The 20,761-nt window shown below is 34.9% G+C and overlaps 1 protein-coding gene across 1 annotated transcript in view; it reads left to right on the top strand.

Annotated features, from left to right (window-relative positions):
- The window catches only part of LOC149807160 (prostaglandin E2 receptor EP4 subtype-like), a 61,812-nt gene that overhangs the window by 3,482 nt on the left and 37,569 nt on the right, over window positions 1–20,761 (top strand). The gene's annotated exons all lie outside the window — the stretch shown is intronic.

Below are 20,761 nucleotides of genomic sequence, written 5' to 3'. Positions count from 1 at the left end.
CGTAAGCAAAATTTGTGTATTTGGAATTTTAAATGTGAAAACAAGTTGCCTTCTGAAGGTTCAATAGCAATTTATATGACAATGTTTCAGTACTGAATAATTATTCCATATCTCTTGCATATTGAATAATTATTCCATATCTCTTGTATACTGAATTATTATTACAGATCTCTTGCATATTGAATAATTATTCCATATCTCTTGTATATTGAATAATTATTACAGATCTCTTGCATACTGAATAATTATTACAGATCTCTTGCATATTGAATAATTATTCCATATCTCTTGTATATTGAATAATTATTACAGATCTCTTGCATATTGAATAATTATTACAGATCTCTTGTATATTGAATAATTATTCCATATCTCTTGTATATTGAATAATTATTCCATATCTCTTGTATATTGAATAATTATTACATATCTCTTGTATATTGAATAATTATTACATATCTCTTGTATATTGAATAATTATTACATATCTCTTGTATATTGAATAATTATTACATATCTTTTGTATATTGAATAACTATTACATATCTCTTGTAAAGTCACAATACATTTTATGTTGTATTCGGTAGGCATTACATGCAGCTTCAACCTGTCAAAAAATTCCGGCTTTGGGGTGTCTGCGAAACTTCTCACCTCCAAAACTTCCAAATCAACTCTACAATGCAGCTAAAGCCCAAAAGCGAGTTTCTGCGAATATTTTTTTATTTTTTATAATTTATACAAAATCAGGTCTACCGCGTAGTAAACTGTACACTGATGAAAATCTGTCAGGTTGTTATTTTTTATCAACCTAGTGTTTTTATTAAAACTTTTCAAAGAATTTATCGAATTTTAAACGATAAAACAGAGCATATACTGATCAGACAAATCAATGTCGCTAAATTTTCACAGGAAATACAACTCAGTGTGGACGACAACGTGTAAACGAATATTGTTGAATATACATGGCCCGTATTCGTCTTGTTGGTGGTCCAGTTCCTTCAATAATAAAAAGGACCGTGTTGATCATAATATGCAATTGAAGATCTGGTAAGACGCCAACAAAACATATGACACAAAATAATTTTCAACTAAAAATCTCTAATGGTGATTTATAAACACCAACAAATGGCAGATTATCGTATGTTGGCTCGACAAACACTTGAACAATATTTTTCACTGACCAGCGTAAAGCCACCATATCCACTCTCCAGAGTAATGTTAAAGGTTTAGATCGAATTATGTACAATGAATAATTACATCGACACTGACCGATTGATAAACGGCCGTTTAATCTTGACAGAATAGTACCTCCCTACTAGCTCTTCCGCGAAATCTACATCATGATTTACACGCACGCTTTAAAGATGCCCGAGATGAAATTTTAATCAACGTTCACGTTTTTACTTCGTTGCAAAGTAAACAGCTAGATATACAAAGACGATCTAGTAAAAACTGTACACCGTATCACAGGGCAAGGAGATATAACATTATCTACGACGGAATAATGGATGACACACGAGCACTTGGATTAATTTCGTTGTTCGAAGCCGACAAAACATATTGTGTTAGTATTATCAGGTACAATAACGACCAATGGGTCGTCCGAGATGAGCTAGGGCCAGTGCGGGAGAACGTCATCTAGGGCAACATATTGTGCTATACAGTTTAATTCAACCAAGTACATATTGGGATTGATAAACTTTACTATGAAAAGCATATCCGGTGACCGCAGTCAGGTACGGAATGTATTCAATGAACGAACCGCGTTTGACAACTTTGCGCCAGTGCGTGATGGAAATATAAATTATGTCGCTGAACGTGTGGTTGAATATTTTAACAACCCAATTCGTGGAAATGGATTAACTAAACAACGTGTGAAACTTTCACAACGAGAATGTAATCTTTGTCCACGCTGTGCTACGTTGGCAGATGTTTCCAAATCGGATCAAACGTGCATTCGTCATCAAAACTATCAATCGGATGACTATTTGATATTATCTAGTTTTAATGGCACCAAATACTGTTTAGGACCAATATCTTTCAAGATTCTGTATTATTCAGATGATTTAGCATATACAAAGTTTTGCACGTAACGGCGGCATTGGGATTTTAACACGGATATATTTATCATGCAGCCTAGCAATTTACCGCGTCTGACCCATATCGGTTTGGTTGTTTGCGAGTGATTCTCTCTCGGGGAAAATGACAAAAAATTTAACCAAATGTTTTACAATTGTTATCATAACTGTTTCAGACCAGAACGCACACACGATGAATTACTTGCAGAAGTATATACATATTTGTAACACCAGACAAATATTTATATACTTCTGCAAGTAATTCATTGTGTGTGCGTTCTGGTCTGAAACAGTTACGATAACAATTTATGGTCATAAACTAAGCAACAGAAAGAAGCAAAACCAACATGTTTTGAAAAAAAACTTAACAAATAATGTATGTATAAAATTTATAAAGTGAAAATGTTAGAGGCACATACAGTGTTATCATTTGAATCCACAATAATCCTAAAAATGTTTTATTTAAGTAAGAAAAAATCGAATGTTCCGAATGAATTTTACATCCGCGAATGCACTGGTCTGCCAACAGTCCTGGTGTACCAAATGACATTGTCCAGAACTCCTTTGAATAATTCACAATAGTCCCATAATTATATTTTAGTCCAATGAGCGCTTTGCATTTCCATTGAATAAACTAAACAAATGTTAAATAATATCTAAACACAACATTAAATGCGTCTGAAGACAGATGTTGCAATAAAAACACAAGAACTAAGACTGACTAAAACTATCCAGCTCCATACATACAGGCATAAAGGGTGAAAACGCATTTTGCTACTACTCTCTACGTGACACTTTGCAAATATTCCATATCGTAAAACAACTCAAATGACTTAACCTATCCAATGAAAAATAACTTAATTCTTCTAAGAAGCCATCCGACCCCACCAGAGAATGAGAAATTACCCCAAAGTTGTTAACAGGTTTTTTTTTATTATTAAAACTATTATTAATCGTAAACACATACGTCAAGAACAATTTATAGATCCTACGCAATCTACACCCTTAATGTCATATAAAGGAATCATATACCCGTGTACACAAATTAGCAATCTACAATCTTAATATCTTATAAAGGAATCATATACCCGTGTACACAAATTAGCAATCGACAATCTTAATATCCTATAAAAGAATCATATAGCCGTGTACACAAATTAGCAATCTACAATCTTAATATCTTATAAAGAATCATATACCCGTGTACACAAATTAGCAATCTACACCCGTAATATCTTATAAAGGAATCATATACCCGTGTACACAAATTAGCAATCTACAATCTTAATATCTTATAAAGGAATCATATACCCGTGTACACAAATTAGCAATCGACAATCTTAATATCTTATAAAGGAATCACATACCCATGTATACAAATTAGCAATCTACAATCTTAATATCTTATAAAGGAATCACATACCCCTGTATACAAATTAGCAATCTACAATCTTAATATCTTATAAAGGAATCATATACCCGTGTACACAAATTAGCAATCGACAATCTTAATATCTTATAAAGGAATCACATACCCGTGTACACAAATTAGCAATCTACAATCTTAATATCTTATAAAGGAATCATATACCCGTGTACACAGATAGCAATCTACAATCTTAATATCTTATAAAGGAATCATATACCCGTGTACACAGATTAGCAATCTACAATCTTAATATCTTATAAAGGAATCATATACCCGTGTACACAAATTAGCAATCTACAATCTTAATATATTATAAAGGAATCATATACCCGTGTATACAGATTAGCAATCTACAATCTTAATATCTTATAAAGGAATCATATACCCGTGTATACAGATTAGCAATCTACAATCTTAATATCTTATAAAGGAATCATATACCCGTGTACACAGATTAGCAATCTACAATCTTAATATCTTATAAAGGAATCATATACCCGTGTACACAGATTAGCAATCTACAATCTTAATATCTTATAAAGGAATCATATACCCGTGTACACAAATTAGCAATCTACAATCTTAATATCTTATAAAGGAATCACATAACCATGTATACAAATTAGCAATCTACAATCTTAATATCTTATAAAGGAATCACATACCCCTGTATACAAATTAACAATCTACAATCTTAATATCTTATAAAGGAATCATATACCCGTGTACACAAATTAGCAATCTACAATCTTAATATCTTATAAAGGAATCACATACCCGTGTACACAAATTAGTAATCTACAATCTTAATATCTTATAAAGGAATCATATACCCGTGTACACAGATTAGCAATCTACAATCTTAATATCTTATAAAGGAATCATATACCCGTGTACACAAATTAGCAATCTACAATCTTAATATATTATAAAGGAATCATATACCCGTGTATACAGATTAGCAATCTACAATCTTAATATCTTATAAAGGAATCATATACCCGTGTATACAGATTAGCAATCTACAATCTTAATATCTTATAAAGGAATCATATACCCGTGTACACAAATTAGCAATCTAATATCATAACTGTAGATGAGCATTACAATTGACAGCCATGAACAAAAGTTACTCAAAGTATAGACACCATTGTCTATCAAGATTTACCAAAATATTGATATATCTAACACTGGAGATAAGTGTGATGAAATTGTTAATGCAACTTTTACAGTTCCGTCAGTTGCGTTATAAAAGGCTAGACGATAAAATAAAAAAAAGCTGGAAGCCGTCTCCGAAATCGTTTCTCGTAGATATTCAATGGTCTTGCGTCGAATATGGTCATATAGGTCTCTGGAATACAGATTTCAGCGTCAACGATTGATTTCGTTAGCATCGATATGGTTGCATATTAATCATGCAGGTATTTTTGGACATGGAGAATGTCAACCTTACTTTGAACGATTCGGATATTCTACACAGATTTGGTCAGTGTAGCCATCAGTGTACCAATCCCGACATAGTTTTTACCAGTTTTTTTCGAACTGTACAGTCTGAAGTTTCACCAGATTGTCATTCAGTTATCCTCGCGTGATTTGGATGTCATTTTACACGTTTACGTGAACAAGAACGATCCCGAAATGATCGTGTATGGGCTCCTGTTGTATTGTTACGTTTTATGCTTGACAAACAAATATTAATTCTACTCGTCGTCGAAGGATGCCCCAAAAGAAGTTTGGCTTCCGACAAATGCAAACCTGCAAAAAATATCACACGCAACATGGGAATGAAAATAATAGATAAATTAATTGCGTGAGCGCCCAACAAATGTGCGTGAATCTATCCACGATTAATCGAAGATGAGGCCGTGTTTTTGGGACTTTTTCATCCAAGATTGTACTCAAGCAGGTAAGTCCGTTTAATGGACTCAAATGCTCGAATTTTCTTGATCTGGTGGTTTATGGACATATTATTACTTATTATGACTGAGAACACCCCACCATATGTTCTTTTATGATCTTCGATCCTCGGATATGTCAGCATTAATTTGCTATCAATGCTAAATAGATTTCCCAACGGATCCGTCCGAGTTGCAGCTAATTTATTTTACATGGATAAAAATATCTTCCACGGTTAGAAAATGTTCCAATGTTCTCAAAAATAGTTAAATTATGTTGTTTTCCTAACAAGATGTCGCATGTTGATGTTGATAAAATAATATCAATGCCAGGTACGTCATACGCTCATTTGAGAATCAGATAAGATTCTCTCCATGCAAGTCATTTTACAGCTGTGTATAAGCTGTCAGAATATTATGACGATTTAGCGTCAGTGTCAACTGCACCATCGGCACAAGACCCACCTGCGCTTTATAACTGCTGTTATCTTACTGGTGGAAAAGGAGCGGGTAACCGTAAAATCACCAGAGTGATCAATTTGTTTTGCAACCGTGACGATCTTGCCAGTAGCGGCGTAGCAATGTTGTGTTCTGGCACAGGAATATCACAGTTTGTTTCGATGATATGGTTCAGACACATAGACACCAGCCTCGCATATGACGAAAATATATGTTACATGTTGAGGCTCTTACAGAAAGTAACAAGAAAAAAAGTGAAGACAAGCTTTGTAAAATGTAACAAAAATTTATTTCCCTTGAAAAACCAGGTGAAAATGAGAAAAAGAAGTTACGGTTTTAATTAATCCACGAATTAAAAACTAGAAGTCCTATTCTTAAAAAGTCCTAAATGAAACTGAGTTCAAATCCCGATGAAGTCCAAAATGGAAGCCGATGACGTCTGTTGTAACCTGCAAAGTGCTGCAGGCAGTGTCAACAATCTCTTGTTGAATCACAGAAAATATTATTCTAGGTTTTTAATTCTGTAAAAATTTCGATAAATGTTAATGTCCAAGAATTAATTTAGAGCACTAGTATTTCCAGGGAAAGGAATCAATTTTCTTTAAAGTAATTTGAAGAAAAAAATAATTAGCCCAAACTGGACACAAAATAAAACACATTGACTTCTGATGTGTTAAGGCACAAATGACAATTCCTTGTTACAGCATCAGTAATAAGTCTAACTACAACGGAAAACAGATTCCCAGATGCAGGTCAAGAGTTCATTTTTCTGGAAATTCCAAACGTTTGTACCAATAAACACATGATATTTATCACGAACTCCAAATATGGCCTTGAATCCTCTTTATGAATCTTACTCTGAGAAAGAATAATTTTAATTTTAAAAAAATTGTTTACTAAAACCCTTACTGGTTCTGAATCAAGTCCTTTTAAGAAAACAAAATCAGTCAGAACTGAACAATATCAAATCCAGTAAATAAAGTTACATTACAATAACATGTAATGGAATTTAAAAAAAACAAATAAACAAAAAAACAATTAAATGAAATCAACTTTAAGATTAATCCAATATACTAAGACTTCCCCACCATACAAGAAAGAGAAAAATTTATATGATAAAGCTTTCTTTTTTACCATAGATTAATTATATATGAGGTTTACAAAAATAACATAAGAAGAACTCTTATGAATTATACAAAGTATACAAGAAACAATACCTTTCTGTACACGGGAAAGTATGTCTGCTATTAAATTATCTTTTCCTTTGATGTGCCTGATGTCAGTACTATATTCCTGTATATAACATCAAACTCAACCTTAATATTCTTTGATTTTTATTTTTCATCTTGTGATCACTAAACACAGTAATCGAAAGAGGAGCTGAACTAATGTAAACTTCAAAAGGTTGTAATGCCGATGTCAAAACCAAACATTCCTTCTCGATTGTTGAATAATTTTTGGTGCTTATTTGATTTCTTAGAAGAAAATAAGGCACACTGGATGATCAACACCTTTTTTATTTTCTCGAATCAATATTGCCCCAACCCCAACATCACTTGCATCAACGTGCAGTTTAAATGATTTACTAATATTTGGAGCTGTAAGAACTGGTGCGCTCTTAAGTATGGCCTTTAACTTTTCAAAAGCCTTCTGACATTTTCAGTCCAATGAAACTTGTTTTTCTTGATCAAAAATGTATCAGGGGTTCAGCAATTATATAAAAACTGGAACAAAATTTCTGATAGTATCCAGCCATACCTAAATATCGCATCATTTGGTTTTTACTGACAGGCACAGGGAATTTAGAGAAAGCATTGATCTTAGCATCTATAGGTTTAACGTGTCCATGTCCCACGATATTTCCTAGAAATGTTACACTAGCACGGCATAACTCACTTTCGGATAAATTATTGTCAAACTTGCATCGGTGAGTATGTCGAAGAATTTTCGAATTGTTGCTAAATGTTCTTTCCAGCTGTCATTGTAGATGATGAGATCATCGATATTAGCATCACAATTATCTAGACCAGAGGTAATTATATTCATTAAATGTTGAAAAGTACTTGGCGAACCCTTCATCCCAAACGGCATCACTTTATATTAATCAGTTCCATTTGGAGTCACGAATGCCGAAATTTCGTTTGCTCTTTCCGTCAGTGGATTTTACCAAAATGCTTTCAGATGGTCAAATTTGGTGACATACTTTGAATTTCCAATTGTATCAATGCAGTCATCGATTCTTGGTAATGGAAACGAATCTGTTTTTGTAACATTGTTCACCTTCCTATAATCACTGCACATACGGAGAGTTTTATCTGGTTTCGGAACATGTATACTTGGTGAACTCCAGTCACTTTTACTGTTCTACTGGGCTTTATGAAATCGTTTTCCAGCAAATTCTGAATTTCTTTTTTCAAGTATTCCTGTTTGAGAGGGTTCATCATGTATGGGTTTTGTTTCACATGTGTGGAATTTACAATTTCAGCGTCATGAAAAATTTCGTTTCTTCTTGTAGGAACATCTGGTAATAAGTGCTCATATTCAAATAATAACTGTTTAAGTTCATTCCTTTCTTGCTGTTACACATGTGAAAGTTTCTGGTCCAGATTATTCATATTTTCTGAATTCGAAAATTTGTCACTCCAAAATCAGGAGAGTCCGATGGTATTCCTTCACTTAAATCTTTACTGAGTTGGACAGGTACAACTAAATTAACTGCATGTTTAACCTGGCTATCCCACTCAACATACTCCTTTAACATATTTATGTGGTAAAGTTGTTTTGATTTCGCCGTCCAGGAGTATTTATGATATAATTTAAATCAGTTACTTTCTTTGCAACTGTGTAAGGACCATAATACTTGGCCTGAAGAGGATTTTGTAGTATGAACATGTGATCCAGAACTGTATTACCAGGCTAAAAACTCCTTTCCCTTGCATTTTTATTCTATCTTACCGTCATTTTAGACTGGGTAGAGTGCAGATTAGCTCTTGCGACCTCACAAGTCTCTGACAACTTATACTTAAAATTGGAAACATAATCAAGAAGATTGATCTCTGCATCTTCATTTGAAAGAATTTCTCTTTTAACTACTTCAGTGGTCCACAAACTAGTTCAAAGGGTCTGAATACTAAAGATTCTTGAATCGATTTCCTAACAGCAAACATAAGTAAACGTTGGCTTTCATCCCAATCTTTGCCTGTATCAAAACAATATGACTGAATAATGTTTTTCAAAGTTTGGTGAAATCTATCTAAAGCCCTTGGCTCTCAGGGTGATAGGCAGAAGGTATGAATTGTTCAATGCCTAATTCGTACATAACATGCTGGAAAACTCCAGACATAAACTTTGATCCTTCATCAGATTGGACAGATTTGGGAAGCCCAAATTTAGTAAAAATAAACATTATCAAAGTTTTTACTATGGTTTTAGTTTTAATATCCCTCAAACGAATTTCCACTGGGAACCTTGTTGACACACACATTATAGTCAACAAGTATTGGTTACCTGACTTGGTCTTATGTAAGGGACCAACACAATTTACCATTATCCTGCTAAATGGTTCGTCAAATGCAGGAATAGGTTGCAAATGAGCCTTAGGTGTCTTCTGATTGGGTTTTCTTACCATTTGACAAATACAAAAAAGATCTGCAGTATTTACAAATATCACATTTAATTTTTGACCAATAGAAGTGATTCAGGATCTTGTGATAAGTCTTATTAATCCCTAAATGACCAGCCAAAGGAGTTTCATTGGCCAGACTAAGAATTTCCTCTCTGTATGATTTTTGAACTACAATCTGATAGTTCACTGACAACTTGTCACCAGCCGGTACCTCGGGAGGTCTCCATTTTCTCATAAGAATTCCATTTTTAATGAAATAACAGACAGGTACTTCAGTGGCTTCAGTTTCACTAATGGCCCTTTGAAACAAACAGGAGATCTCAGGATCTTTTTCCTGTTCGACGACGAGATTGTCGTTTGTCACCCTGATTAAAATAAAAAGAATGAGTAGTTAAAAGAGGATCCCGGTGATCAATACCCTTTGATTGATCCAAACTATGAGTGAAAGTGTCCTAACGAATGTATTTCTTTCAATACATGACTGTGACCTTGACCTATTAGAAATAAGAGCATTTGGAATAGGTCTGTCTTGATTCAGATGCTTTTTTTTTCAATTTGTAGCAATCAGAAATAACGCGTTCTTTCTTCTTGCAATAGGTACACGAACGAAGAGACAATGATTTTTGATCACGCTTAATAAAAGCTTGATTTGTAAAAATTGTGCCAGATTGAAATTTATTTACAAAAGAAACTTTATGAGCTAAAGAATACTCAGCAGTACGAGCAGCATTTTCCAATGTTGCGATCTTATGCTCATCCAGATGAGTCTTAATCCACAATGGACTCAGATCTCGAACTCTTCAAGTATTACAAGTTGTCTGAGATTTTTATAATCTTGATACACTTTCTTGGCTAAGCACCACCTATCAGATAACTGCATTTTTTCTCTTGAAAATTCGACATGAGTTTGTCCAGTTTCTTTCCTTTTATTATTCCTGAAAATTTGCCGATACGCCTCAGGGACTAACTCATAACCCTATAAGATGCGTTCCTTAACGAGATCATAGTCGGCACTTTGTTGTCCTGACAGGGATACATAGATAACTCGGGCTTTACCAAAAAGTACACACTGTAATAATTCAGTCCAATACTCCCTTGGCCATTTGAAATTTTCAGCAACGTTTTCAAAATAAGGAAACTATTTGTCTACTTACTTTTCTCTGAAAGAGGGCACTAACATAAATTCTTAGTAATATCAAAGCTTTAATTTGAATGTGAAGTGGGAACGTGCATTTCACTTGCCAGCTCTATTTCTTTTATTCTAAATTGATAAACTGATATTCACTCTATTCCTTCTCTCTTAGCATTTGCATCTCTCTCTCTCTCTCTCTCCTTTTTTCTCCGATTGTAACTGCATTTGCATCTGTTTTTCCACTTTCTGTAACTGCATTTGTCTCTCTCTCTCTCTTTTCTTTATTTAATTGTATTCGCATTTGTTTCTCTTCATTCTGAAGTTCAAGCTGTCGTAACTCTATTTCTGTCTTGTATTTCAATTTTAATTCCTTTACTTCTGTGTCAGAATCTTGTATAGACTTACTTATAAAAAGCACTTTTATCGAAAACATTCCTTTCCACCAAATACTGGACCAAAATATTTTTATTTCTTGCTTCGTTAAAGAAGCTTTTGCCACAGAAAGATCGTATTTCCTGGCAAGTTGAATCAATTCATCTTTTTTTAAACAGTTCAACTGCTCTTGGGTAGGATTTGAAAGAAATGTGTCTACATTGTAAAACAAAAGCCTGTTGATTTCACTACTAAAGATGTTTAAAATTTTTGAAATAAGAATTGTGAATTAAAAAATTTCAAAACCTAGAGGAATTTAAATTTCAAAAACAAATTCTGAAATATATTAGCCTAAATTCATATATCCCAAGGACGAGTAAACGAATTTTCTTGTTACGTGCTTAGGCTCTTACAAAACGCAACAACAAAAAAGTGAAGACAACAAGCTTTGTAAAATTTAACAAATAATGTTTTATCCTAGAAAAATAAGATATAAATGAGAAAAAGAAGTTACGGTTTTACGAAAAAAATCGAAAATAATCCACGAATTAAAAATTAGAAGTCATATTATGAACATGTCCTAAATGAAACTGAGTTCGAATCCCAATGAAATCCAAAATGGAAGACGATGATTTCTCTTGTAACCTGTAAAGTGCTGCAGTGTTAACAGTCTCTTGTTAAATCACAGAAAATATTATTCCAGTTTTTTAATTCTGTACAAATTTCAATAAATGTCCTTGTCCAAGAATTACATAAGAGCATTAGTATTTCCAGGGAAAAGAATCAATTTTTTAAAAAGTCATTTGAAAGGAAAAAAATTATTAGCCCAAACTGGACAAAACATAAAACATATTGACTTCTCAAGTGTTAAGGCATGAATGACAATATGTTCTCAAAACATCAGTAGTAAGTCAAACTACAACGCAAAATAGATTCCGGATAGATGTCAAGAGTTCATCCTTCTGGGAAAACCAAACGTTTGTAGCAATACATACGTGGTATTTGTCATGTACACCAAATATGGCCTTGATGCCTCTTTATGAATCTTACCCTGAGAAAAAACAATTTTAAAAAAAAGTTGTTTACTAAATCACTTACTGGTCCTGAATCAAGGTCAGGAACTAAGTCAGCATTAGATACAAAGTTTATATTATTGGTTGTTTACTTTGAAAACTATTTTAAAAAGTCAGTCAGATCTGAACAATATCAAATCCAGTAAATAAAGTTACATTACAAGAGCATGTATGGAAAAAAATAAAACTAGCAAACAAACAATTAAATTAAATCAAATATAAATTAAATCAAATATACATAACAATATATTCCCTGGATAATCATCTCGGATGAAATTTGTCCTGTACCCACAAAAACTCTAGAAATTTCCCTCACGTGGTTCTTACACAACAACGTCCATTTGAGTGCGTATGGTGATCAAGAGGAACAACTGATAATCTCAGGACAATCTCCCCATGATTGCTTACGTGATTACGCCGATCACTTCGAGATTCGTTGACGAAATTCTCGTTGTTGATTACTACGTTATCTCCGTCGTTTTTCCATGGAAGCAGGATTGCTGTCGTTTATGTCATGCAGTGGTACTATCACGTTGTGAGGGCTGGCGATATCCGATTCTGCTCAAAATTAAATATCTGGTAAATTTAGTTGGCAAATCAGCGCACCGGGAGGTATCTCAGCCACGCATCGTGTATTCGTAACATCTCATGATGTCAGGCAGTTAATAGTTAAACGATAAATCCTATTACCAGCTGAGAGTCTCTACTGTGTCACTGCGACTAAGCGGTCATCAAGAACCATTCGAAGAAGTTGTACTATATTTTACAGAATCAAATCGCACTTGCATTTCATGGGTTGCTTTCGTTTTGGGGCGAGATTAATATGTCGACAGCAGGTAAAACAAATTTCTCAGAAAAATTTCTCAAGTTGTATCCGATTTATTACTTTCCGCTGGAATATTAAGGCTTGTTAGATAAAGTCGTGGTTGACATGCAGATTAATGTGCGTGCAAATCGTGGACAGGTTGATGATCCTGATTACATACTAACGTAGATGTATTACCGTGGTTCTTTCTAATAATACTTTGCCGCTCGAATGTGCCAATGGCTGAATAAAGGTCGTTGACATACCAGTGGAAATTACGTAAGTTATTGTTTTAAACACAAGAACGCTAAACATAAATACATATCGTACTGGTATCAGTGACCTTGTAGCCTGGTCAGCTCTGAAATGTGTAACATTCAATAGCGAACAATTGTGAGGTAAATTTAAAACTACCTCACGGAGCTCCGCTAGTACCTTAACCGGTGTGGTTTACGAGCACACAGGTGAAACGTGAAACATATCGATGACGCTCGACGTAAACAGCATGGAGTAATTATGAAATTGTCTGCGTATGAAGTTGCCATGATGAAGAAGAAGGAAAAAAAACCACGATAAAATATTTCCCTTTAACTCAACGATTGCAGAGTTGCTCGTCTTAGCAGCTCCAGCTGTTGCACAAACAGCCGCCAATGGGGCGATAGGAAAAGCTTCCAGAATGACTTATAAAAAGGCAGTGTGCGGTAATTTGCACATTAGCACAGAAAAAGAAAAAAAGACGAAAAAGGATGAGGACTGCAACTATCGAGAGCATTTCACGACAAAGGAATGAGATTAATCATGTATTAGTACGGTTCGCTAGCTAATTGCCGTTATCAAATTTCGACTTACTCGTGCTGGCAAAACAATATAAAATAAAACACTTGAGAGGTGTTTTTTGTTTGATCTACTACCTGTAAATCTAATTGAAACTGGAATCATAAACTTAATAAGTCTTCCGGACCATTTACTCATTCTATGCAACTTTACCTGACATTGCGCTAGCGCATCGTGATAAAACCATCACACTTTATTTTCATTCGTACAGATTGGCGCTGTCGCAGGAAGTTTTAGATTATATCAAATCACGCAATTCACTAATGAATCGACCATTATTTTAATCAACGTTGCCAACAACAACATGTTTTGATTGCCCTCTATGTGGATTAAAATCCATCGACTCAGTACTCGTGTTACAAAAATCGTCACATCGCCAGCCAGTGCTGCGTTAGAATATACAATAAAAAAGATGTAAATAATGCCAGTAGATATTCATAAACGATCAAGAATAATTCGCCCAGGTGCTGGTGTGGTCATAAATACAATAAACTTTGCCACCAGAGAATAATTATCCGAAATAATCATTGTGTGGTTCGTGTTAATCCAAAGAAATTGTTGTTTAAAATATCCGGTTTATCTCAAAGATTTCGCGACCCAAAAAAAAGAAAAAGAAATACATTGATGACCGAACTGGACCAGACGTCAGATCGGTGTCTGATGATCGTCGCTAGTTGCTCGCGACAGCAGTATCAAATACATACCTGATATCGTGGACATACACGACAAAATAGCTTTGAGACGAATGTTTGAAAAACAAAATCCTATACACGAGAGAGAGTAATGTCTGATGATTATATGTTTGAAATTGGAACTGTATGTCTGATACAAATTGCTTCAGTGGCAATTCTGGCGTCGTATTGCGGTCTGGAACTTATATGTTATTCTTTCATGCGAGAACCAACGTCAAATGGGGGCGATGGTGAGGGGCAATCGAAATTGAAATACGAGATAAAGATCCATATAAATTTTTATATATCGTTCACGTAGTAATTGCTTAAAGACAAAATTACGTATCTTTCATCTAGCGTGCCAGTAAAATTATCCACGGTAGATACTGTTAGAATTTACGTGATAAATACTTACACCAAGCTGCACCTTTAAGTAGTTGTAATTTGTATTTGATAACATCGGGTTTTTTTATATATCAATCAGTGATGATAAAGTACTTAACATAGTCGCTGACGATGATGAAGTCGTTAGCGATAAAGTCGTGGATGAGCTAGGGAGACAAGCCAACTTTGGCAAAATGTGTGTACCACTCGTAGATTAATATCTAAGACAAAATGGAATTAATGTATCTCATATACGATCTCGTACGATCCAACGACTAGACAATTAAAAATTATAAGAATTATCTTACGATGTCACAACCTACTCCTGGTCAGCTATGAATAATTTTTCTTGCGCAAACGAAACCAAACGTGCCTGTTAGTGTGGAAGAAGATATTACCAAGTTGGATAAGGAATATAACATTTATAATAAAATTATAATAATATTCGCACTACTCTCCGCATGATTATTACTACATTAGAAACACGGAAAGATAAATCTATTGAGGATAACACAGACGTGACTGCCAGCACGACTCCGCGGGTCCACGTGTATTTTAGAAATAGAATATATTCAACTAAGTAATACAGCCAAACACTCAGGCTTTGCACTTTTGAATTACAAGCAAGCTGCTATATATCGATGTTTTTGTTGTTGTTTTTTGTTGTTGTTTATCCACCAGAATATTTTAAACATAAATTATCTGTTATATCCTTTACTCAAAATAAAAGAGATTATATTGCAACAAGTTTGCTTTTGCAAGCTGACATTGATACATTTACCAGCTCCATCGCCAGACTTTTTATAAACAAAATTTAAACAGATAACAGGGCAATTAATCCACCTGGGGAAAATATGAATACGCCTTGGACATAAATATCATTGGGTCGAAATGTGTATCCATTTAAGATATAAACGGCTTCACATGTTAATACTCACGATCCACAGCACGATCGTCATGAGAATAAAAACAGAACAGAAACAGGTGCCAAGATAAACAAGTGTGTTTGCTTGCTATATAGATACGAACGATCAAAGCAATTGTTGACGTCACTTGTGGAGTAGGTGCAGCTGCCTCAGTGGGACTCGGTGTCACAGGAAATGCAACAGCAACGATGATCGAGGCCATCCAAGTTGGGATCATTTTCAGTCTGATTTCAATCGCAGCCGGGGTTGTCTCCCATGCTTGAAAATATCGTACGTGAAAACATAAGGTGATATATATACGCACGCGATGAACGACAGTGCAATAACCGCGAACGAACTAAATTAAGCCTTGTCGGAGATGGAAAATTTTATCATGCTGGACTATCAAAACAGACTTCGGGTACACTCTAGCGTGTCAAATTCGGATTATATGTCAATGTAAAAGATAATGTTATTAAAAAATGATTACATGTTGTTCATGCGCTTTTAATTTTAATTTGCATGCGAATAGCGCACCACTTGCATGTTTAGAATTGTTTTGCCTTTTATTATGCATTGAGTATTTTAATCGTAATGCGTTTACTCATCACGTGTGTGTGTGTGTGTGTGTGTGTGTGTGTTCTTGACGCTTCTTGTTGCCAACCAAAAACTGTTCCCAGATCCAAATTTATGTCAGCTTTTTATAACACCGTATCAAACCAAATCGCCATCCTATACATGTTATCAAGAAATTTAACACCATGGAAACTTTTAGTGTCATACTTAAAATAATGGCGTAAACTAAGAAATACCCTTTTTTGTGACATACTTAAATAGCGGCGTAAACTAAAAAATACTCATCTCAGTGAAACATATTGTAAGCATCGAAATGATCGTGAACCGTTCTTATATTTAGCAGCAAGGAAACTGTATAACAAACGGAAATTTACTTATTTTTATTCGACTATCTACTAATTTGCAAATATTTTAATTCTTAATAGATTGCAATGGAACGCATGTAACCATTAAAAACAATTGTACTTCTCAAGTGAAAATGCGCTATATCACCATAGAAACGCTAGGAAACAGTATCACTTTCACAGACCGATTAGTGTGCCAGAATTCCATTTTAAGTGCATGATTTCACTGATTTACTAACGTAAGAAGTCGTTAATGCTTCATTTGAAGCCATTAGTTTCGTGTTAATTAACTGAATATTTGAAATCAAAATTAACATGTTTTATGGACATAAGTGGTATGTGCATTTTTTCCATGCACAAATAAAGCCAGAATACAGTAATAATTTCACAGCAGTGAGAGCCTCGTTTCTGAATTTCAAGATCTTGCGAGATAACGCGATATCATTTTTTTGAGGTATTTTTAAAATGACCTTTTAAAGAAAAACATTTTTCCACAAGTGTCATTCGAACCTGAAATATCTCGATCAAGTCAGCTATATAGCTCGCTAACCGATTGGGTCACGGAGAACTTTTAGCGGCAGAAAAAAAGAAGAACCAAAGTTAACATCGTTGGCGGAAAAAACCTACATAATAGGCCCAATGAGCACGTCCACCAACAAAAATTCAATTCTTTTTTACATTGGCGGTGATTAAGTTTGACTGTTGGGGACTTTAATCGAATAAATTTCGATTTCTCTTTGAGAATCAAAGGCACGCAGAATCTCTGTTGTTGGATTAACTACTCCGTGTAACATATACGTCAAACATAGAAGTTAATTAGTTTCTGACTGTTTCAAAGTATAGTTGCTATCGATAAAGTAACGCGAAGCCCTCGTAGATACAGCAGATAAGTCGGCCTGGTTTTTACTTGTATTTTTCAGCGTACAGAAGACATTTCGATGCCTCTAGAACAGACTTGTTTTTAAATAAAAAAATTTGTATAGACCTAGTCCGAGTTTCCTCTGACACTTGCCACCCCATTTTTGATATTTGGACGTTTATGTTCGGGTGTAGGGTCAGAGTTCACCCCCTATCGATAAGTTGGAATTCGCCGACACCATTTGGTGTCGGCATATGGTAGCCGCTTACTAGCAGGCCTAGCAAATTTTAATGAACTTTCACCGAGATATACCTGCATGAAATCGATAGAAATATGATTTATTTTCTCAGAACCGCTACGGTGGTCTAGTGGTTAGAGCGTCCTCCTCGGATGCGGTATTCGTGGGTTCGAGCATACCATAGACTTACAAAAATGGTACTAACAGCTGCCTCGCTTGGCGCTCAGCATTAAGAGGTTAGTGTTCGGACTGGTCGGCCTGATGTCAGGATAATGTGACTGGGTGAGACATCATGCTACGTGTCTGCGGTATGATGCCCCAGTGCTAGACATCACGATAAACTGTCACACTGCATACATCGTAGCGATATGACTGAAAAATTGTTAAAGCTACCTTAAAAATCCACATCACACACACACACACACACATATATTTTCTCAGATATTGCGATAAGAGCATTTGTTATATCTTGAATCCGCTGACAGACTAGCTGAAACAATAGCGTTGATGAAAGTTGACCTGGAACTCGCCATTTGCATTCCTAGTCACATGGCTACACAACTCTCGCGACCTGCATGTCAATGACATCAAAATTCAAATAGTCACGTGATATCAACAATAAATCATTTATAATGTTGTTGCAGGAAAACAAATCGAACATATAAATGAAAGTTACGTAGTATTTACAGAACAATGAAAGAACATAAACTTCTAAAAATGTTATTCAGAAAACAATGACCAGGAATCTGTAAATGTTGCAGCTACTTGGAGAAAAAAAACAAAAAAAAACATAACAACACACAACATATTCAACAAGCGGAGAGCGCATGTCAATGCGGTAATCACGTGATACCAGCAAATACATTGCCGACACGTGCCTAGTACCTGAGTCTGGTTTTCTCCACCTTGCTGCGATACCGATAGGTTTCTAGTTGTTGTTCTCAGAATAAATATGCTGAGAATTAAATGTGCATTATATTTATGTACAAGAATTACGTGACGTTTAATTAATATTTTCGAATTCTATGTACAACAACTTTCGAGATGGTATATTGTTGATATCACGTGATTATTGGACCACTGATGTCATTGACATATAGGTTGCAAGATTCGTGTAGTCATGTAACTCGGAATACAAATGGCGAGTTCCATGTCAAATTTCATCAACGCTGTATATGCATCTCGCTTGTCAGCGGATTAAAGATAAAACGAATGCTGAATTCTTTATTTCTTGGTAATAAAAAATCATATTCTATTGATTTCATGCAGGCATATCTCGATGAACGGTCGTTATAGTTTGCTAGGTCGGCTAGTAAGCGGCTACCAGATGGTGTCGGTGAATTCCAACTTATCGATAGGCAATGGACTCTGACCGTACACCCTAACATAAATGTCCAAATATTAAAAAAGGGGTGGCAAGGGTCAGAGGAAACTCGGACTTGTATAGACACAGTCCAATTGGTGGTGGTGGGGACCGCTCACCTTCCTCTACTGATCCACGTTACTATTACTGGTCATAACCGCGAGTATTATTTTTAAGTTAATATTTTTCATAAGTGTTTCAAAATTCACAAAGCTATGATAGGTCAATGGTAACATTTTACAATCATCTTTCAATCTGACAACGTTTGCTGTGTGGATGTTGACGACACGTTTGCAAAACAGTTTATGTTTCTTGTAACGTATATTATCACAACTTTTATACTCGCTCAAATATTTCAATCGCTGTTGACCTTGGTGATATCCATTATTGCTATTTAATGTTCACTGCGAGTAATTCTTGGGTTTCTTAGGCAAGTTGTATCATGCGATGTTTATCATCTATTAGCCCATGGCATCGAGCATGATAAAGTTCAGATGGGACGTATGACAATATACAATTTTCACTCTTTCGTAAATCATTGCCAATATCGTTTAAAATTTCAAAATCATTGACAATATATTTTAGAATTTCATTCAGTCGAGTTTTGGTGTATCCTTTACAATACTTTATTTCTAAATTTTAGAACATTTTTCATTAGATACATAATCATCAGATATTTTTAGTATGAAAAAATGTCATCAAAACCTGCTGGTAATATTAAATACGCCTTGACAGATTTTCATCAGCGTACAGTTTACAACGCGATAGACCTGATTTTTTTTTCTTTCGCAGAAACTCGCGTTTGGGCATTTACCGCGTTGTAGACTTGATTTGTACTGCTTCAGGAATCATTTCGCAGACATGCCGTCGTTTTTCGACGGATTAGCTGGCCTATGCTGATGATTACCTTAAAGAGTAAATAAAGAACCTAATCTGAATCCGGTACAACCATCACGATTCGGCTAGATTATTCAGGTTACTTAAATAATCTCCGTAAGCGTCTTGAATGTTTTGTAGACAAGCCTTCCAGAAGTACCTTTAGAACAATGAATAATTGTATATTGTGTTTGGTACGAACTCTCTCTCTCTCTCTCTCTCTCTCTCTCTCTCTCTCTCCTTGTTTAATTTCCTTCCTGACTATTAAGAATTAGAAAACAAAGATTTATTTGTATGAGAAATTGATGTGCTTGCAAAGATTTAACGATACCAATACAAATTAGATCGCGCTCCCGTATGCACCTTGTGAACCCGGAGAAGTTCGCCAAATTCAAATACCGTAAAGCGCATTCTGAGTGAATTTATTTTGGTGCTATAAAAAAGAAACAACTAAATTCTAATAAATCCTGTTCAGTGTATTTGTCACAAAGCATACAGGGTAAGTCGGTCAAATTAATCCAGTAAACTGAATTTAACACGGAGTTTGAGGTATTAATTTGTACGTACTTTAACTTATCTTGCATTCACTCGATGCACCGTAATTACAGTAAAAAGGTATTCATTATTTAATTATTTATCCCGACGATTTGTCAGAGTAATTGTCAGTACATCAAACATACATTACTCCAGACAAATTACCGTTTATACTCAATTATAGGTCGAGTCAAGCTGCAAAAAACAAAGGTCCAGATCTGCCGTAGCATAATGCGCATGCAGATTAGGGTCTGTACTATTTCTTCAATTAATTACTCCGAACAAACTTTAAAAACCCTCATCAGCCGG

The sequence above is a fragment of the Sinohyriopsis cumingii genome, chromosome 1 (genome assembly GCF_028554795.1).
Source record: "Sinohyriopsis cumingii isolate HCF-2022 chromosome 1, ASM2855479v2, whole genome shotgun sequence".
NCBI classification, from domain to species: domain Eukaryota; kingdom Metazoa; phylum Mollusca; class Bivalvia; order Unionida; family Unionidae; genus Sinohyriopsis; species Sinohyriopsis cumingii.
Note: the sequence above shows the minus strand (reverse complement) of the source record. Positions and strands in the feature narration are given on the sequence as shown.